The 7,834-nt window shown below is 39.6% G+C and overlaps 1 pseudogene; it reads right to left on the bottom strand.

The window, feature by feature from the left end:
- Positions 1-1,321: 1,321 nt before the first annotated feature.
- Positions 1,322-2,983, bottom strand: LOC133240243 (endogenous retrovirus group K member 5 Gag polyprotein-like; annotated as a pseudogene).
- Between the last annotated feature and the right edge of the window lie 4,851 nt (positions 2,984-7,834).

The raw sequence follows: 7,834 nt of genomic DNA, 5'->3' as shown, positions 1-7,834 counted from the left end.
CGAGATGGTAATTTATCATGTTCTTGAATCGTCAGTCTTTTCATCTGGTTTACTAGCGATCATCTCCGCCGTGCATACCAACCTTTTTGGCAGCCAGCGCGGCGCTTTGGCATCTTGTGGGAAAATATAAACATGTCCTCGTCTCCAAATTAGTACTGGATCTGGTCCATACCATTTTTCCACAAGTGGGTCTTTCCAAAAGACTTTAGGTCTTATTGTTTGCGCATCAAAGTTCCAAAATCGCTGTGCTGCTGAACGGCCACATATATCCAATTGTAAAAAATTTAGAACAAATAAAGCATGGTTTAGAGAGTTGGAGGGGGTACTGACATACAATTTCCCCTTCTTTAGTTTTTGCAATTTATGTTTGAGAGTTTGATGTGCCCATTCAATGATTCCTTGACCTTGAGGATTATAAGGGATACCTGTTTTATGTGAGATAGACAATTGTGTACAAAATAGTTGAAATTTTTTTCCAGTGTATCCTGGACCATTGTCTGTTTTTATGGTTTTAGGGATTCCCATAACAGCAAAACATTTAATGCAATGAGCTATACAATGTTTGCTAGCTTCTCCAGATTGTAGAGAGGCATGTAAAAAGCCGGAGAAGGTGTCAATAGTAACATGAACAAATTTTTGTTTACCAAATTCAGGAATATGGGTAACATCCATTTGCCATATGTCATTTGGCAACAATCCTCGGGGATTAACTCCATAATGGGGGATGCTAAAAAATTGAGGACATGTTTGACACTGCTGAACAATCTGTCTGGCAGCTTCTCGAGTAATGCCAAATTGAAGTCTCAAGCTATGGCTGTTTTGATGGTGCAAGCTGTGGGATGTTTTTGCCATTTGTTGCAATGAAGGAAATATCATACGTGTAGCTTCGTCAGCCAAAGCATTGCCTCGTGCTAAAGGTCTAGGAAGTCCAGAGTGAGCACGAATATGACTGAAATAGCATTTATTAACTCTGGAACAAATTAAATGTTGTATATCACGAAAAAGAGTTTGGATAGTAGAATTCAGGATACCAATAAATGGAACAGTCTCAATAGTGTTTAAGGCTCTTGTGATATATTGACTGTCAGAATATAAATTAAATGGAGCAGAGATTTGTAATAAAGCCTGAAGAATGGCAAATAGTTCTACTTCTTGAGCAGACTTATAATTAGTACGCCAGGCGGCAGTATTTTCTTGTATAATCAGACTAGCTATTCCATTAGAAGAGCCATCAGTAAATACAGTTAGGGCGTCGGCAAGGGGCTGAGAAACAACGATTTTTGGAAAGAGAAATTGGTGATAGTGAACAAATTGCAAAATTTTATCCCTTATCCCGCTTTTGTTGCTGATACAGTACTTCTTTGACTGTCTTTCCCTGTAATGCCGCGGCCAAAGTTATGCCTTGAACGTACGAAGGGCCGATATCGGCACAAATCCGTACATAATCGGATAAGCCTCCCTTTTTTCTGTAAGGTCTCAGGGCAGCTTGACAAGCCGAATTGGCATTCTCATAAGCAAGCTGTTTAGCCAACACCATTCCTGCCTGCTCATCCCCTATCATTTTACTAATTGCCTCAAGCAGGCGGGCAACAAAATCCTGATATGGTTCATCTGGCCCCTGGTGAATTTTAGATAAATCTTCGGTCTTTTTATCAGAATTTGGAAGCTTTTTCCATGCTCATGGAGCCGCAGCACTAATCTGAGGGTAGGCTCCAGGCAAATAATTAAGTTGATTATTAGTGCCTCGATAATCCCCCTCTCCCACCATCATTTCATAAGTGGTGTTCAGTCCCTGTCGCCGATTGATATTGGCTGTGATCCCACACTGCTCAGAAAACTCAGATTTCCATAGTAAATAATCTCTTCCAGATAAACAAGCCCGAGCAACCTGTTTCCAATCATTAGGTGGCAGATTTTGATTTCCTAAAGCCTCTATAATAGCCTGAGTCAACGGCGCAGTCAGGCCGTATTGTGCACAAGCCATTTTTAACTCTTTTAGTTGCTTAAAGGGTAGAGGTTCATAATACCTCTGCTGTTGAGCATTTTCAAATACTGGATAGATTCTTGAAAACCCGGGAATATGTTCTCCTTCTTCATTAGCTCACTTAATCGCTTGCTGAAGAGGAGATAATAATATCTCACTTCTAATTTTTATGTTTTCACCGGGCAAAGAAGCAGGGATAGGTATAAGCTCTTGCAGTTCTATGAAAGGCAGAGGTGGGTTGAGCCCAGCAAGAACCGAGGGAGGATATCCTGGAGGCAAAGGCTGGCTGGAGTGGGAGTCTCCCTGTGCATCCTTTTTTACTGCTATAACAATCTTCTGAATTAAATTCTCCAGCTGTTCTTCGGAAAGCCCTGAATGCTTTAATTCCCCTTTTCCTGAGGGGGGTTGCATGTTAACCATCATCTCCCAAGGCATATCCTCTCTATGGTACTGAGCTGCTTGTTCATTTAACTCTTCCTGTTCATCAGAGCTTAACACATCATCATTCCCTCCAGCCTTACAAGCTGTTGCCTCAGACACAGCATAAAGCGACTCAGGCGGAGGGGTGGAAGGCTCTGCAACTTCGGGTTCTGTGGAATCCCTGAGGGCTGTTTGAGTCTTATGTCCCTCATGTTCAGGATCCAGACAGTCTCTTATGAGAGTCCACAAAGAGAAAGCATCCACAGGGACACGATTGGGACCATGTAAGGAATAATATGTCTGTAATTGTTTTCCTACTTTCTTCCAAGTTTCCAGACTAACTGTTCCTTCTTCTGGAAACCAAGGACAAACATCTTCTATAAAAAGTAAAAACTTCTCTAGGTGTAACTTATTTACATTAATTCCCCTACCTTTTAACATAGTTTTCAACATATGTACAAATAACTGGCAGCTATTGCCTTGTCCCATGATTTATTATTCTCAACAATAACACTCCCTGCCCTTTACTTTAATTAATTAGGAATTCCTCTTTACTTACTTCAATCTTGGCAGGCAGCGGCCGTCGTCGCACTCCGATTCTCGAGTCCCTGTTTGGGCGCCACCTGCCCGTGCCAGCCGGCAAAGTCGATCAGGTCCCGAGAACGTGCACGACGTGGCTGAGAAAGAATACTACAGCAAAAGAATTCTACAACAAAGATGGGGTCAAGAGGTTCAGACATGTCTCCACGAAGGGACGCAGTCTGACCACGACTTTATTCAGCATCTTATATTTATACAGGGGAGCGTGAGAAAGACAAGACAGTTAGCATTTTTCTTAGTTGACCTATACATCTTACAAAAACTCACAAGAAATTTTGAGAGCATGGGAATGGCATCCTGTTATTATTTCTTACACCAGATAAGCAGATTATTTCCCTGTGCAGGAGGAGTTTGTCCAGAACTCCAGGTGTCTGCAGTAAATAGTCGCCTAATCTCTGGGGTGGCGGGACAGAGAGCTATGTTTGCAAGCAAACCCTCAAGGACTGAGGCAGCTCCCAGAGCTGTGTCCTTTAGATAAAGGACCCCGTTCTCACAGGCAGCTCCCCGCAGTCTGACTACCTGGTTTTTGTTGCAAAATGCATATACATTCTGACTCCTCCTTTCCCTTTTCAGAGCAGTTTCTCTGATCTAACTGAGACGTTGTCTTTCAGGTTTGTGTTGTGCGTAGTCTCTCAGTCATGTCCCACACTTTTGTGACCCCATGGGCTGTAGCCCACCAGGCTCCTCTGTCCATTGGATTCTCCAGGCAAGAATATTGGAGTGGGTAGCCATTTCCTCCTCCAAGGGATCTTCCTGACATAGGGATAGAACCCAGGTCTCCTGCATTACAAGTGAATTCTTTACTATCTGAGCCACCAGGGAAGCCCCTTATTTTCTAGGTTTAAGTCCATAGAATAAAAAAATAATAATAATTCTCAACTTTTAGTTTGTGCTTTTTTTTGGGTCAATTAGTAATTTCATCTCTCTTTCAGAAATAAGGAAACAAATGTTCAAAGATGATAATTTACTTGATCACATTCAAGCATCAACTCACCTTTGATTTTTATCTTTGTTGTTCTAATTTTAGATTTTGAGATGTGTTGGCTCTTGGTTACTTACATAATCACATAGTTTGGGTAATGAAAAATGTTAACACTTAATTTTGATTTTATAAGTAAATAAACAAGAATTTGGTGAATAATATATCCAGATATTAATATAAACATTAAAATCCTACAGAAAAAATACTATTAATATATTACACAAGAATGCATAATGAAGTTATAACTGTATATATATATGTATATATATAACTATATATATATATATAGGTATATGCTGATGATGCAGCTGAAACTCAGGTACCCTGGCCACATGGTGTGAAGAACTGACGCATTGGAAAAGACCCTGATGCTGCGAAAGATTGAAAGCAAAAGAATAAGACAGTGGCTGAGGATGAGATGGCTGGATAGCATCCCTGACTCACCGGACATGACTTTGAGCAAATTCTGAGGGAGAGTGAAGAACAGGGAAGCCTGGCATGCTGCAGTCCATGTGGTCTCAAACAGTCAAACACGGCTTAACAACTGAAAAACAAAAAATACATATAGGGATACATATTGTGTATGTATGTGTGAATATATGTATGTCTGTATGTGTATTCAAATATACTTCATTTCACTACACTACAGAAGAAAACAGCACTAAACTAGAATTCTTGTAAGCCACACAAAACCCAAGCTTACTCCACTCAGTTATTAAAAAAAAAAAAAAATCTGTATCCATACATTGCTACTATAAAGGGAGGTGGGAAAAAGCATAAAATGTGTCAAAACATTCCAAACAATGAATATGTTCCCATAAAAACATCACATGCACTCAAAGACACACACAGAAAGAAGAAAATGATAACACTCTGAACTGAATTAAATATCCTTAAATAATTATATGAAAATATTAAAAGTACAGAATAAATATAAAATAAAACATGAATAGGAAAAAGAGACTATGCCAAACAAGAATTGGTTGGACTCAAGAAGATGGTGAACCACTTTAGTACTTTTGCCTTGAGAACCCCATGAACAGTATGAAAAGGCAAAAAGATATAGCACTGAAAGATGAACTCCCAGGTCAGTAGGTGTCCGATATGCTACAGGAGATCAGTGGAGAAATAACTCCAGAAAGAATGAAGAGACAGAGCCAAAGCAAAAACAACACCCAATTGTGGATGTGACTGGTGATGGAAGTAAAGTCCAATGCTGTAAAGAACAATATTGTGTAGGAACCTGGAATGTTAGGTCCATGAATCAAGGCAAGTTAGAAGTGGTCAAACAGAAGATCGCAAGAGTGAACATCAACATTTTAGGAATCAGTGAACAAAAATGGACTAGAATGGGCGAATTTATTTCAGTTGATCATCATATCTACTACTATGGGCAGTAATCCCTTAGAAGAAATGCAGTAGCCCTCATAGCCAACAAAAGAGTACAGAAAGCAGTACTTGGGTGCAACCTGAAAAATGACAGAATGATCTCTGTTTGTTTCCAAGGTAAACCATTCAATATCACAGTAATCCAAGTCTATGTCCCAACCAGTAATGCTGAAGAAGCTGAAGTTGAATGGTTCTATGAAGACTTATAACACCTTCTAGGACAAACACCCAAAAATATGTACTTTTCATCATAGGGGACTAGAATGCAAAAAGTAGGAGGTCAAGAGGTATTAGGAGTAACAGGCAAATTTGGCCTTGAAGTAAAACATGAAGCAGGGCAAAGACTAACAGGATTTGGCCAAGAGAACACACTGGTCATAGCAAACACCCTCTTCCAACAACAGAAGAGAAGACTCTACACATGGATATCGCCAGATGTCCAAAATCAAAAACAGATTGATTATATTCTTTGCAGCCAAAGATGGAAAAGCTTTATATAGTCAGCAAAAACAAGACTGGGAGCTGACTATGGCTCAGATCATGAAATCCTTATTGCTAAATTTAGACTTAAGTTGAAGAAAGTAGGGAAAACCACTAGGCCACTCAGGTATGACCTAAATCAAATCCCTTATGATTATACAGTGGAAGTGGGAAACAGATTCAAGGGATTAGATCTGATAGACAGAGTGCCTGATGAACTATGGATGCAGATTCATGACATTGTGTAGGAGGCAGAAATCAAGACTGTCCCCAAGAAAAAGAAATGCAAGAAGGTGAAATTGTTGTCTGATGAAGCCTTACAAGTAACTGAAAAAGAAGAGAAGCAAAAGATGAAGGAGAAAAGGAAATCAATGCCCATTTGAATGGAGAGTTCCAAAGAATAACAATGAGTGATAAGAAAGCCTTCCTCAGTGATCAATGCAAAGAAATAGAGAAGAACCATAGAATGAGAAAGACTAGAGATCTCTTCAAGAAAATTAGAGATACCAAGGGAACATTTCATGCAAAATTGGGCTCAATAAAGGACATAAATGGTATGGACCTAACAGAAGAAGAAGAGATTAAGAAGATGTGGCAAGAATACACAGAAAGACTATATAAAAAATATATTCATGGCAAAGATAATCATGATGGTGTGATCACTCACCTAGAGCCAGACATCCTGGAATGTGAGGTCAAGTGGGCCTTAGGAAGCATCACTATGAACAAAGCTAGTGGAGGAGGTGTAATTCCAGTTGAGCTATTTCAAATCCTAAAAGATGATACTATGAAAGTGTTGCATTCAATATGCCAGCAAATTTGGAATTCTCAGCAGGATTGGAAAAAGTTAGTTTTCATTCCAATCCCAAAGAAGGGAAATGCCAAAGAAAGTTCAAACTGCCATACAATTGCACTCATCTCACACACTAGCAAAGTAATGTTAAAAATTCTTGACACCAGGCTTCAACAGTACATATATGATGTAATTCCAGATGTTCAAAATCCCAACATCTGTTGGATCATAGAAAAGGCAAGAGAATTCCATAAAAACATCTGCTTCTGCTTTATTGACTATGCCAAAGCCTTTGACTGTGTAGATCACACAAAAACTGAGGAAAATGTTTCAAGAGATGGGAATACCAGACCATGTTTTCTGCCTCGTGAGTAATCTGTATTCAGGTCAAGAAGCAACAGTCAGAATCAGAGATGGAACAACAGACTGGTTCCAAATAGGAAAAGGAGTATGTCAAGAATGTATATCGTCACCCTGCTTATTTAATCTATATGCAGAGTACATCATGGGAAATGTTGGGCTGGCTGAAGCACAAGCTGAAATCAAGGTTGCTGTGAGGAATATCAATAACCTCAGATGTGCAGATGACACCACCCTTATGGCAGAAAGTGAAGAGGAGCTAAAGAGCCTTTTGATTAAAATGAAAGAGGTGAGTGAAAAAGCTGGCTTGAGACTCAACATTAAAAAGACTAATATCATGACATCCAGTCCCATCACTTCATGGCAAATAGATGGGGAAACAATGGAAATAGTGAGACACTTTTATTTTGGGGGGCTCCCAAATCTCTGTAGATAAAGACTGCAGCCATGAAATTAAAAGATGCCTGCTCCTTGGAAGAAAAGCTATGACCAACCTTGACATCATACTAAAAATAAGAGACATTATTTTACTGACAATTGTCCATCTAGTCAAATCTATGTTTTTTCCAGTTGTCATGTAGGGATGTGAGAGTTGGACTATAAAGACAACTGAGCACCAAAGAACTGATGCTTTTATACTGTGGTGTTGGAGAAGATTCTTGAGAGTCCCTTGAACTGCAAGGAGATCCAACCAGTCAATCCTAAAAGAAATCAGTCTTGAATATTCATTGGAAAGGCTGATGCTGAAACTGCAATAGTTTGGCCACCTGATATGAAGAACTGGCTTATCAAATGTACCCTGATGCTGGGAAAGATTGAGGGCAGG

Source organism: Bos javanicus, chromosome 28, assembly GCF_032452875.1.
Source record: "Bos javanicus breed banteng chromosome 28, ARS-OSU_banteng_1.0, whole genome shotgun sequence".
NCBI lineage: Eukaryota > Metazoa > Chordata > Mammalia > Artiodactyla > Bovidae > Bos > Bos javanicus.
This window is presented reverse-complemented; position numbering and strand designations above follow the sequence as displayed.